Genomic DNA, 14109 nt, shown 5'->3' on the forward strand with positions numbered 1-14109 from the left:
GGGTCAGCATAGAAAAACCACCTGTTGGCTGGGTGCAGTGGCTCACGTCTGTCATCCCAGCACTTTGGGAGGCCAAGGCGGGTGGAACACAAAGTCAGGAGTTCAAGACCAGCCTGGCCAAGATAGTGAAACCCGGTCTCTACTAAAAATACACAAAAAAATTTAGCCGGGTTTGGTGGAGGGTGCCTGTAATCCCAGCTACTCGGGAGGCTGAGGCAGAGAATTGCTTGAACCAAGGAGGCAGAGGTTGCAGTGAGCTGAGATCGTGCCACTGCACTCCAGCCTGGGTGACAGAGCAAGACTCCATCTCAGAAAAAAAAAAACAACAAACCACCTGTCAGTACAATGCGCAGTGCCTGGGTGATGAAATAATCTGTACACCAAGCCCCCGTGACATGCAGTTTACCTGTGTAACAGACCTGCACGTGTATACCCCTTGAACCTCAAATAAAAGTTGGAAGGAGAAAAAAAAGAAACAACAAACAAAAACAATCTGAGACTCCCTGAAGGATGAGAACGGGCTGAGCGGGGCCACAGGAGCCTGCACCGGGCCTGCGGTAGGAACTCTCACCGCTGGTTCAAGGCGTGGAAGGCGGCCCGAGAGGTGGTACACAGACCGCGGGGGAGCGTGCTGTGAGAAGCTCAGGGAGACAGGGCCTGGGAGGCCAGGTGAGGTGTGGGCACAGCCAGGGAGAAACACCGGTGACCTGAGAGGCACGGGAACTCGCAGTCAAGTGGCCAAGTAGCGGCCATGTTTGTGCCACACTTCCATAAATGTGACCAGTAAGGAAGCGACAAGGCTGGAGGGTCCTGACCATTTATTACTCAGGGTACAGCATGTCCTTATCCCTCTGTCTTGTCCCCCACATCTCAGGGGGCAAACAGAGCAGGTTTGTGTCAGCCGAGGAAACCCTTGATCTTCTAAGGGGACGGCTAGCCATCCTGCCCCCGTCTTTGCCGCAGGGAAGACGGCATCCTTTTGCCCTGGAAGATAAACCAACGTCTGGGGGAGAGGAGGGGCCGCAGGTTTATTTCCCAGGAATGTGTGCAAATCTGTAGACACAGTGGGGAGGTTTTGCTCTCCTGGATGCCTCTGGAGGGCTCTGGCTTGCAACAGTGTCTCATGCAGACATTCTTCCAGTGCCCTGTGCTTGGAAAAACACGCAGAAAAGCCAGAATTATGGAGGGGAACCTCCTGGGCATGGGGGTGTTGGGCGGGTGGAGGGAGACGTATGGAATCTTCTGGCCTCCAGGCAGCTGTGCAGTGCACTGGTCAGTAGGATCAGTCAAGGAGGTTCAGAGCAGGATGGAGGAACCACTCCAGGGATTTTCAGCAGAGAGGGGTTTGATGCAGGGAAGGAGATGGACCCCGGGACCCTGGAGCTCGCATCCCTGCTCTGTCTGCTGCAGTGCTCCGGGGGTACACAGCCCAGCCCAGGGTCGCCCCGGCCATGTGCCCCCAGCACCAGCCCCTGGGCCTTTTATGTGCTTCTGGGATGCTGCCTGTCTTCCAGTGCCATCAGGAAAGGCTCGGGGAACTGGGCCTCACTGGACACCATACCCCTCCCTCTGGAACAGTGCATAGGTGTTCCGCCCTCCAGGGCAGCCTGACCTCAGGACGAATGCCCCCGCCCCACAGGTGCCCAGGGCTTCACAGCTCACAGAGCCCTTCGACCTCCCTGGCCTGGGATGACCCACTCAACACCCCCAGGAGGAGATGACGGTGCTGCCTTCAGCAGGGAAACCTGGGCTTGGATAGGTGCAGCGGCTTCTCCAAGGTGGCCACACTGCCTGGCCCTCGCTCATGAATCCTGAGTAGCCCCTCTTGTCACTGCCACCCACTGCTCTCCCTGGAGGCTTGTGTGTCCTTTGTTCTCTCCTGAGGATGGCTGTGGCCTCCTCCTGTTCCTGTCAGGGCCTGGTGCCCACTGGCTCATGTCAGAGTTCAGGCCTGAGGGGAGGGGCATTTGTGCTAACAGGAGGCAAAGGGCAGCCTGCCAGTCTGGCCCTGAGGCCACCTGAGCTGTCCCCTGGGACCTGTGGCTTCATGACTCTGACCCAGTGGATACTGTCTTCATAGTCTGAGTGGGAGCCAGGTTTGACCTCGGAGTGCCTGGGGCACAGAGTCCCTGTCCTTGGGAGGAAGAGATGGTCACTCCTTTTCGTGCTGACTGGCCCCAGGGCAGGACCTGCTCTTTTGGACCCTAAGAAGGACAAGGCCTGGTGGCAGAGCAGAGCTGGGGCTCAGGAGAGGGAGATGGGTGGGAGGAAGGGAGGAAGAGGAAGAGAAGGAGGAAAGGGGGAGAAGAGGAAAGGGGAGGAAAAGGAGGAGGAGGAGGAGGAGGAGGAGGAGGAGATGACTCAGGCACCCACGGCATTGCTGTGGCAGGCTGGCCCCTCGGTTTCCCCATCAGTAAATGAAGAGACGGGGTCAGGTGGCCCAGGCCCCCTCCCAGATCTGAGGCCTGCGCATCAGGCTGTCTGTGTTTGGAGGAAGCCGGGGATGGTAGCTCCCAGCCGTGGGCTCGGCCTTCATTCGCTGTGCTCATCCATTCACCCAGTGAACCCTCCCGAGTCCCTTCATGAGGGTGGCCTCACGGGGACTTCGGTCTCAGCTCTGCCCTGTCCTGGCCCTGGGACCCTGGGTGAGCTGAGGCAACTGTTTCCTGGTCTGTGACTCCAGGCTCTGTCCTCCCCCCATCGCCCCCCATCGTGGCACAGGTTCGAGGGTGTCAGCTTGCCTGGCCTCCTGAGGGTCTTCTGGGGTTAAAGTCTTCTATCCTGAGGCTGAGACCAGGGCCGGGGAGGAGGCTCAGCCCCTGTGGACTTTCTCCTCCCTCTCCACGGTGAGTCTTGATTTACAGCTGGAAGGGCAGACGGAGGCCTCCTGGCGTATACACAGCCCTGCTGGGCCACATCCCGGGTCTCCTCCCTCCGCGATGCCACAGCAGGGGCGCCTTCCGAAAGCCCTCTGGATTGAGGCAGCAGGATCTATGGTGGAACCTGCCCCGGCGTCGCCAAGGCCCCTAGGACCCCAGCACACTGTCAGGGGAGCATCCCTGTGTCGTTTCTGCCCAGAGAGGAGCAGAAGCCAGGCTGCTGCGCTGGGAGGCGAGTGTCAAGCCTGGGAACACAGCAGGGACCCCAGGGAGGGAGAGCAGGTGTTTGCTCCCTGGGCTCTGCCTGGTGGTCCTCACAGCAGTCCTGACTGTTGTGAAGGCTGTTTTTTGGTGGCTTCCTCAGGGTCCTCGCTGTGCTTTTGGTCCCAGCACCGTCTGCTCTCCTTCCTGGTTATTCGAATGACCCAGCTCCTGTTGCTGTGTCCCGGGTCCTTGCCTCCCCTGAGACGGACTCTGTTCAGGCTAGACTGCCTCAAGGGACCCACTTCAGTCTATTTGTGGCAGAAAAGGTTAGCTGGCTCCTGGGAAATGTCAGGGGATAAGTCAAAGCTGGCCAGCGGCAAGGCCCAGTGACGCCCTGTCATTTTATGACTCCCTTTCCTTAATCAGTCGAGGAGAAAAACAAGCAATGAAGGATTTTCCATGGCAACCACCAGCAGGGCAGTGTTCTCTCCCTGCCTGAGCTTGTTTTAAGAGGAGGGGTCTGGCCAGAGGCTGCTGACCCTGGCCCCAGAGGGCAGGGGTCGAGTGTTCTGGAATGTGACTCCCAGGCACCTGGGCTTGGGCTGGGCCCCCAGAGCAGGCGCAGCTAATCTGGCCAATCTACTCCTTCACACTCATGGAGCAAATGGGAAAACAACCCAGTGAGGGGCAGCCCAGGAAGCGAATTTGTAGAGCCTGACCTTCTGAGAGAGCTCTCAGAAGGATACTAGTCTTCTAAACCGGAAACTTATTCATGTAATAATAATAATGTTTATAATAACAACATTATTAATTCCTTCACCATCCACCCACTTACTCATCCACTTACCCATCTGTCCATTCAACTCATCCATCCCCGCATCCAGCCAGCTTCCATCCTATCATACATTCATCCACCCACCCGTCCACCCCTTCCTCTTTCCTTTCTTTCATCACCCACCCATCCTCTCACTTATTCATTCGTCCATCCACCCATCCATCCATCTACCCAGTCATCCAACCATTCATTTATTTACTCACTCTCCCATCCACCCATCCATTCATCCTTTCTTTCTTTCATCATCCATCCATCCACCCATCCATCCATTCATCCACATATTCGTCCACCCATTCATTATTCACTTATCTATCCATCCTTCCACCCATCCATCCATTCATCCACCTATTCTATTCACCCACCTATCCATTCATCCTTTCTTTCTTTCTCCATCCATCCATCCATCCATCCATCCATCCATCCATCCATCCATCCATCCACCTATTCCATTCACCCACCTATCCATTCACTCACTCACTCACCCATCCATCCACCCATCCATCCTCCCTTTCTCTCATCACCCACCCATCTATTCATTCACCCATCATCCATCCACTCACCCATCATCCATCCACCCAGCCAGCCAGCTTCCATGTCTACATCCAACTACTCACTCATCCATTCACCCACCAACCTAACTAAACTTGTTTCCTCCCATGTAACACAATACTTATCCACCCATCCATCCGTCAACCTACCCAACCACCCCATAACACGCCCACATCCATCCCTTTACCCATCTGTACACATACTTATCTACCTCTCCTATATCCATAATACCCGTGACATCCACCCACCCATTCATGCATGATGCTCCTACACATTCACTCACTTACCCATTGACTGCTTCACCTACTTATCCACTACTCCTCATTCACCCATACACTCATAAAACTTCTATCCATCCATTCTATCAACCTACTCAAACAACCACCTATCAACCCATCTACCCATCAGACTGTGGTCCACCCACCTATCCATCCACCCATCTACCCATCTACCCACCCACCCATCCATCCTCTATCCACCTATTTATCTATCTATTCATCCATCCATCCATCCATCCATCCATCCATCCATCCATCCATCCATCCAAACACCACACATCACTGGTATGACCTTAGAAGCTTTGTCCACAGATTCCAACTCAGCTTTGAGATTTGGATCATCCAAATTTGCTTCCTGGGCTGCCCCTCTGGTCTGTTTCCCCTTCTGCTCCATGAGTGTGAAGGAGTAGATCAGCCAGATTAGCTGCGCCTGCTTCAGGGCTCCAGCCAAGTTTGGGTGCCTGGGAGCCACACTCCAGGTCTCACCAGGAAGACTATGCCAATCATGGAGAAGTTTGATAAATGCAAAACCCATCTGAACCCCCTGGGTGGAGTTTATAGATGTGCATGAAAGGAACAGGATCAAGTTCTATATGGGGTTGAGGGTTCAAAACCAAACTCTAAGATCTGGAGTCCCTGTAACAAAACATAAATAGGTTTCTGCAAGTCCCGTCTGTGTGGTAGATGAAAATACCATCAGCACACTAACTGATAATGCTAGTATTTTCTAACCTCCAATTATCTAGATAATGCTACTCAAATATCTTGGTTGTTTCCTTAGTGAAAAAAAATGTTTAAACCCAAGGGAATATTTAGATTTAGGTACAGAAATGTTTTATGGTATCAACTTCCAGTATTTATAGTTTTGAGTGAAGGAATCCGGGCATGTTTGGTATTATAAGCATTTGTGATGTTTAAGAGATTTGGGGTTATTAGAAGGACAGTTCGGCCTTTTAATTAAAATTTGAAATATATACTTAATTACCTGATTTAGACTTATGACTATCAGTTGAAATCATAAAGTTTATATAAAATGTTAGAACATTTAAGAGAATCTAAGTTTCATCATATTAGGAAGTTATGTTTTTAAATTTAAAAGAACTACTTAATTTGGGAAGATTTGTCAGGCAAGATCTAATATATTAAGTTTGTTAATGTAATTAAGTTTTTGACGGTGTTTTATTAAGTAGTAGGAAGTACTGCTAATGAAAGAACTTTTAGAAAGAGTTTTGAGATTTCTTAAACTTATAATGATAAGATTTGTAGATTCAGCTCAATAGTTTAAGGGAGAAAAACATACATTTCTGATTTCGTATCATCAGTACGTACAAATTTTAATTTTTTAAAACCCAAAGTAATTTCTGAATAATGTATCATATGTACAAAAAATGCCTTTGAGGACATAAAATAAATATCACATTAGCACCATGCCGACTTATTCTCCCATCCATCCATCCATCCAACCACTCAATTTACCCTTTACTCTCCCTTCTCTCTATCCTCCTATCCACCTGTCCTTTAACACTCCCACCTACCCACCCATTTATCCATCCATCCATCCTTCCATCCACCCATTTCCATCCTCCACCCATCCAATCATCCATCCGTCCGTCCATCCATCCATCCATCCATCCATCCATCCATCCATCCATCACCTACCCACCTATCCATTCCACCCATTTCCGTCCTCCAATCATCCATCCATCCATCCATCCATCCATCCATCCATCCATCCATCCATCCATTTCCATCCTCCACCCATCCAACCATCCATCCGTCCATCCATCCATCCATCCATCCATCCATCCATCACCTACCCACCTATCCATTCATCATTCATCCATCCATTTCCATCCTCCATCCATCCATCTGTCCGTCCGTCCATCCATCCATCCATCCATCCATCCATCACCAACCCACCCACCTATCCATTCATCATTTATCCACCCATTTCCATCCTCCAATCATCCATCCGTCCATCCATCCATTTCTATCCTCCATCCATCATCCATCCGTCTGTCCGTCCATCCATCCATCCATCCATCACCCACCCACCTATCCATTCATCATTCATCCACCCATTTCCATCCTCCAATCATCCATCCATCCATCCATCCATCCATCCATCCATCCATCCATCCACCCATCCACCCACCCATCCATCCATCCATCCATTTATCTACTTGTCCATTCACCCATTCACCTATCTACCTAGGAAATATTTATTAAAGGACCTAGTAGCCAGCAGACACTAGAAAAAAAAGTACCTACACCTAAAGGGGAGCTGCTTCTGGACCCACAGACTTTTCTGACTTCTCAGTGTTGGGAGAGACTAGCCCTGTCCCTCTGCTCTGTCATTTTTCCTTGACTTTGCCATCTCGCCCCCTACAGTGATCTGGCGATCATGAGCAGTGGTTAGCGTGTGGGCTATGGTACCAATGGCCTGGGTTGAAATCCCACCCCCACTATTTGCTCGCTGGATGACATTGGTCCACAGAGACAAAGGAGCACCGACCTCATAGGCTCCTGGTGAGGGCCACGGGTCAGTGCGTGTGGGCGTGTGTGGGAGCAGAGCCTGGACTGTGGCCTGCCCCTGCCAACACTGCCTGTGCTGAGCTACAACCAGGCATCCTGCTAGATGCTGGCTCATCCCGACATGTGTGTGCATTGAGGCGGGGTAGCCTCTGGGGGTTCTGGACACAGACCAAAGTCCTACTGCAGCTGTGAAGAGAGCTAAGTGGGGCTGAATGTGTTGCTCTGAGAAATAAAGAGAAGGGGGTGGCTTTCCATTTTGAACAGCCTCTGCCCCACCAAAGGGAATCCAGTCTCTCTGGGGGCTTTCCTCTAAGCTCTCCCTGCACTGCCCTCAGGGCCTGGCACAGCCATGTCTGGGCTGCAGGGACTGACCAGGAATAATGAGCTGGCCTTGGAAGGCACAGTAGACAGCCCATGCCCATAGCTCCTCCCAGGAAGCACAGGGTGCAGAGAGGCCTGGGGACAGGCAGTTTGTGTCCCCAACGTGGGTCCCTGAGGTACGGCCCCAGCCCTGGCTCCAGATAGGGCTCGAGAATCAGCCGTCTTCCCTGTGTTCTGCGGGACTGCCCTGGTCCTGCGGCCCCACGGCCCCTGTGGTCATGTTAAATGCTTTCAGCTCCAGGGTCACCTGAGACCCTCTGCCTGCCTGTCCCGTGGGGAGCTCCTACTGTCCCCATCCACCGCCATCTGCCAGGCCCATGGTCCCTCTGGCGCCAGGAGCCTGCTGGTCACTCTGCCTGTCCTCTGGGCAGCCTGGTGGAGATGGTCCCCTGGATCCTCAAAGCCTGCCCCTGCCCCACCCAGCTGCCTCCTCCAGGCTCTCACAGTGGGCAGGGCCGGTCCTGCATTATGTTCTAGAAAAGGGCCGGGCACAGGCAGGGGGCAGGGTGCAGGCACCAGGCAAAGCCTGTTTCCTGCCGTGGGGCTTGGGTAGGTGCAGCGCCAGCGAGTCTGAGATTCTTCTGTAAAGGGAGGGGACCAATATGTCCTCAAAGGGGGCTGTGGGGGGGGGGCAGAGCTGGAGTCTGAGTCAGTGGGGACAGGGGCACACTGAAGGGTGGTCAAAGCAGACTTTCTCCCATTTCTGTGACCGGGGCTGTGCCATGCCTCGGAGGAGAAGAGGTGCCTGCCTGGGCTCTTTCCTGGGCTCCCATAAGAGGAGGTGCGATGCGGGGACTGATCAGAGACGGTGGAGCCCTTCCGGTGCAGGGAGGTGTCTGCCAGGCACAGCTGCAGGGCCTCTGTGGCCGTCACACGTGCAGCCCCGTGCGTGACTCAGTCAAATTAGATGCCTTCAGGGAGGGCCCTGGCCTCCGTGCTTCTGGTCTCTTGGCAGTCTGGTCCCAGAACTGGGCTCAACCCTGGTCCCTCTGCACTTCTGCACCTGGACTCTCTCTGCACAGGGCCAGACAGCCCCTCCCAGACCACTGGGCAGAGCAGGGCATCCTTGTAAACAATATGATTTTATTGTCATGAAGTGAATGGCACACACGAATGGTAATGTGAGCCCCTTGGGCGACACGCTATTACCACCACCCCAGAAACTTCCTGGGTTCCTTCCCTCTCCCCTTGGGGACCACTCACCTGACTTATAGGGTAATCATTTTCTCCCTTTTAGTTACAATTTTCCCACCTACGTAGGCACCCCTAAACAGATGTTTAGTTTTTATCTGTTTTCGAATGCTACCTGATGGGATCGCATCCTGGGAATGCTTCCATGACTCGCTGCTATTGCTCAGCCTATGCTTGACAACTCCTCTTTGCAGATGTCACTGTTCATTTTCTTGGCTGTGTAGTATTCCATGGTATGCCTGCACCACTAAAGAAATGCTGCTGTGGCCACTGTAAACATTGGAACCATCTTTTCCAAGCAGGTATTTACTGAAAATAGTCAGAGCTACTCTGTCAGCAGTTTGGACAGCTTCAACTTTACTAGATACTGCTGAATGATTTTCTAAAGTGCATACTCAGCAGCAACCTATAAAAGTTACTGTTGCTCCACATCCTTGTCAACACTTGGTTTTGTCTGAATTTAACATTTTTAAACTTTTTTTTCCTTATTAGAGATGGGGTCTTGCTATGTCACCCAGGCTGGCCTCAAACTCCGGGGCTCAAGCAATTCTCCCAGCTTCCTGAGATTTTACCATGTTGACGGTCTAGTGAATGTGAAGTAGCACTAGCTGTGGTTTTAGTTTGCTGTGGTTTTAATTTGCATTTCCTTGGGAGGGAATGAGGTTCTGCATCTTTGCTTATATGTATTTGCCATCTGGATTTTCTTTTATGTGAAGCACCTGTTCAAGTCTTTTGTCCATTAAATATTTTTTGTTTTTTGGTGAATAGTTACGAGAGTTCTTTATATATTTCCTAAGTGACTCTTTGCCTATTATCCGTCCTGCAGACATCTTCTCCCATGTGTCTTATCTTTCCATTTCAATGTGGTATCTGATGAACAGAAAGTAGTACATTTTAATGAAGTCCAATTAATTCCTCTTTTGCTTTATGGCTTGTGTCCTTTGTGTCTTGCTTAAGGAATGTCTCTTTACTCTGAAGTCAGAAGATTTTCTCCTTTATGCCTTTCCAAAAGATCTGTGGGTTCATCTTTTATATTTAATCCACCTGGTGTTGATTTTTGATTTATAATTATTTTTTCTCAGCATTGACCTTTGTGGACAGTGCAGAGCAGGAGTGTAAGTAATATTTTTCCCTCTATGGATAATCAGTTCTCCAAACTGATTTTAAATGGGACTGTCTTGTCCCCATCGATCTGCCTCTCTCCTCCAGCGGCCAGGCCTGCTCTGTTTCCATCTGGTATGCATTACCTGTGCGCCAATACCTAACTGTCTGCTTTGCTAAGGCTTTAAAGGAAATCTTAGGGAACAGAAAGACCAACCTTCCCACTTTTTGTTCTTCACTAAGAATATTTTGGCTATTCCTGGCTCTTTTTAAAAAGTTAAAAAAGATCTTCACCCAGCACCAGAATCAGAATAGGTTCACGGTGGTGCCTGCTCTAATTCCATGTAAATTTTAGAATCATCTTGTTAAAGTCTACAAACACACACACACGCACAAACACACCCCCCCATGCATACACACATGCATATACATGCACGCATGCACACACACATATGAACATGCATGCACACCCACACACATGCACACACCACTTGGGATTGTGATTGGCATTATAGCGGCTCTACAAATCATTTTGGGGAAAAATTGGTATCTCTATAATATTGAGTTTTCCAATCCAGATACGTGTTTATTTTTCGAAAACAAATATATTTTATTTCTGCATTTATTTAAATATTCATTAATGACATGCAGTAAAATTTCATATTTGTTCTCTGTGTATCTTGCACGTATTTTGTTAGGTTTATTCCTAGCTATTTCTTGCCATCTGTACTAGTGTACTGGTCTGTGATGGCTAATCGTATGCCAGCTTGGCTGGGCCACAGTGCCCAAGTACTTGGTCAGGATGTTGCCGTGAGGCTGCTTTTCGGATAAGATACACAGTGAAATCAGTTGACCTTCAGTTAGGCAGAGGGCGCGCCATGATGTGGGTGGGCCTCGTCCAATCGGGTGAAGGCCTGACTAGAACACAGACTGACCTCCCCAAGGGAAGAGGGAATTCTGCCAGCGAGCGGCCTTTGGACTCAAACTCCAACGGCTCCCTGAGTCTCCAGACTGTCGGCCTGCCCTGCAAACTTTGGACCTGCTACGCCTCCACAATTGTGTGGGCCAATTCCTTAAAAAAAATCAGTGGCTCACGCCTGTAATCCCAGCACTTTGGGAGGCCAAGGCAGGTGGATCACGAGGTCAGGAGTTTGAGACCAGCCTGGCCAACATGGTGAAACTCCGTCTCTATTAAAAATACAAAAATTAGCTGGGGGTGGTGGTGGGTGCCTGTAATCCCAGCTACTTGGGAGGCTGAAGCAGGAGAATCACTTGAAACTGGGAGGCAGAGGTTGCAGTGAGCTGAGATCGTACCACTGCACTCCAGCCTGGGTGAAAGAGCGAAACTCCGTCTCAAAAAAAAAATTAATAATCTCTCTGTGTACACAAACACATGCGCACACACACACATGCACGATGCGTACACACACAGGCACATGCATGCATGCACGTACACACACATCTTGTTGGTTCTGTTTCTCTGGAGAATCCTAACTAATACAGTATCTTTTTTTGTTTTTTTTTTTGAGACAGGGTCTCACTGTGTCACCCAGGCTGGAGTGCAGTGGCATGATCTTGGCTCACTGCCAAGCTCCGCCTCCTGGGTTCAAGCGATTCTTGTGCCTCAGCCTTCTGAGTAGCTAGGACTACAGGTGTGTGCCACCATGTCCGGTTAATTTTGTATTTTTAGTAGAGATGGGGTTTCGCTTTGTTGGCCAGGCTAGTCTTGAACTCTTGACCTCAAGTGATTTGCCTGCCTTGGCCTTCCAAAGTGCTGGGATTACAGGTATGAGCCACCACGCCCAGCCCTAATACAGCATCATTTAAAAAGTTATAGTTTCTATTTTTTTTGTTGCTCATATATGGCAACACAACAGATGTTTGCATTTTGGTTTGTATCTGGCAAACCTGCCAAACTCATTAACCCAAGTGCTTTATTTGCAGCTCCTTCTGAATTGTTCTTGACAGAATCAGACAGACCTGTGGTCAGTCACCCTCTTTTCAGACTTTACTCTGTATTTTCCTCTCTATCCTTCCGGGGGTCAACGTGGATGTGTGCCAGGCCCTTTCTGCCGGCTTCCCCTCCTCCCATTTTCTCCTCCGCACTTTCTGTCTGACTTCCTGTGCTGCATGGAGAACGGCTTCCACTTCTCCCAGGCTCATCCATCCTCTCCTCTGCTGTGTCTGCTCTGCAGTTAAATGCATTCATTGCCTTTGAATTTCAGTTATGTATTTTCATTCTAGGAGAGCTTCTCAGGGTGGGCATAGTTATTTTTCGAATCTTTTTGGTCCTCTAATTTCTCGTCCTCTGTGTGTGATAAGGCCATTATCTGATTATCTGAATTCCTTTTTTCTTGAGTCGGAGTCTCGCTCTGTCACCCAGGCTGGAGTGCAATGGGGCGATCTCGGCTTACTGCAACCTCTGCCTCCCGGGTTCAAGCAATTCTCCTGCCTCAGCCTCCCAAGTAGCTGGGACTACAGGTGCATGCCACCATGCATGGTTGATTTTTGTATTTTCAGTAGAGACTGGGTTTCACCATATTGGTCAGGCTTGTCTTGAATTCCTGATCTCAGGTGATCTGCCAGCCTCAGCCTCCCAAAGTGCTGGGGGTCCTGTGGTACAGAAGGGATCTGTGTTTACGTCTGCCGTGTTCCTGGAGGCCCTGTCAGTCCCTACTGAACTCTAACCCGAGCTCTTGGAATAAAGCTTCTTTGTCAGTTGATCAATACTTTAAAGAAATGTTCACAAATTACCCAGGATTTATTTTATTTGATTTTGTTGTGTGGGAGGCATGAGTAAAGCTCATGGCCTGCCATAGTGTAGGGAAATGGAAGCCGTGGACCTTGTTTAAAACAAGCTAAGAGGCGTCGAATGTGAGGAGTTTCCCGTTCCTTAGGTCGTGGGTGAACCTGTGCTCAGAACAGCCCAGATGGCTCTGCCAGGGCGGAAGCCACAGATGAGAGTCCCAGATGAGACTTCCGGCTTTCCTGCTGTGGCGTGTGCCCGGGTGGTTCTGATAGGACACTGCCAACAGCACCAACAAGGAACGCAGCCGCAGCAGCGGGGGCCCTGGGCAGGCGGCCTGCCTTAGCTTAGGCCACCATGCGCCTGTCTAAGTGTGTGGGAGCCTGGAGCTGCCATCACTGCTGCTTTATAACTGTGGGCACCGAGGTTAAACAGTTTGCCCCTGGTCCCCGGGCTGGGATTTGGCTGGGCTGGGCCGGCTCAGCCCCTGCAGGATTCTCACCTCTGCACCTACCTGAACCTTCCTTTCATTCTCAGCTTCTGGTGAAAATGGAGCTTCTGTCCCGAGGCCCTGGGCATGGCAGGCCTTCCCTGAACACCCCAGCACGGAAACAAGAGGCAGAAAGGTCTCAGCAGTGGGCAGTAAAGATGTCACATCCACGTGGACAGGCCACTGTGGTCTTTGGAGATGGCCGTGGCCTCGCTGTCATGGAGCTGGGAGCTGCTGGGTGGGCCCCACCTCATGGCTGCGTGTAGCAGAAGCAGGCAGAGAATTTGAGACGTGGCAGAGGCCTGAATCCAAGGAAGTTCCTCAGAAAGTGCAGGGCCCCTCGGAAACAAGGGGCCCTCAGAAAAAAGGGGCCCTCGGAAACAAGGGGCCCTCGGAAGCAAGGGGCCCTCGGAAACAAGGGACCCTCGGAAACAAGGGGCCCTCGGAAACAAGGGGCCCTTGGGTCCTCCCGGCTGGGCAGAAAGCCTGGCCCAGCCCCCCATGCTCTTAGAGCAGGCAACTTCTGAGGCTTCCATATTCCACCCCCAGGCCTGGCACTCCTGTCCTCCCTGAAGGGCACAGTGTCAGAAGGGTGCCCAGGCATCACTGGCTGTCTGCCTGCCTCCTCACAAGAGGAGGAGGCCTGGGCCCAAGGTGGCCATCACCGGCCAGCCCGGGACTCCTATGGGCAGCACTTGCTCCGCCACCCTTCCCTGTCACAGGGGCAAAGAGGCATAGGCCAGGCCAGAAGGGTGGAGTGTGAGGGGGTCATGACTTTAGAGCTGAGAGACACTGGGGTGGTGGATTAATGTCGGCAGGGCTGGAAACAGAATCAGAAAGCAGGCCCAGGAGTCACCTCATGTGGAACATGTAGATTTCCAGGGGCACCTGTACTCCCAGATGAGATTTCCTGGCACACC

The 14109-nt window shown here is 51.2% G+C and overlaps 1 long non-coding RNA gene across 1 annotated transcript; it reads right to left on the minus strand.

Annotated features, from left to right (window-relative positions):
• Window positions 1-801: 801 nt before the first annotated feature.
• Window positions 802-13571, minus strand: LOC129059231 (uncharacterized). Its single transcript, XR_008524969.2, has 2 exons — window positions 13214-13571; window positions 802-1150 (listed from the first exon to the last, which is right to left on the minus strand). It is a non-coding gene; the product is annotated as an uncharacterized LOC129059231 (long non-coding RNA).
• Window positions 13572-14109: the final 538 nt, after the last annotated feature.

Source organism: Pongo abelii, chromosome 3 (genome assembly GCF_028885655.2).
Source record: "Pongo abelii isolate AG06213 chromosome 3, NHGRI_mPonAbe1-v2.0_pri, whole genome shotgun sequence".
In the NCBI taxonomy this organism is placed as follows: domain Eukaryota; kingdom Metazoa; phylum Chordata; class Mammalia; order Primates; family Hominidae; genus Pongo; species Pongo abelii.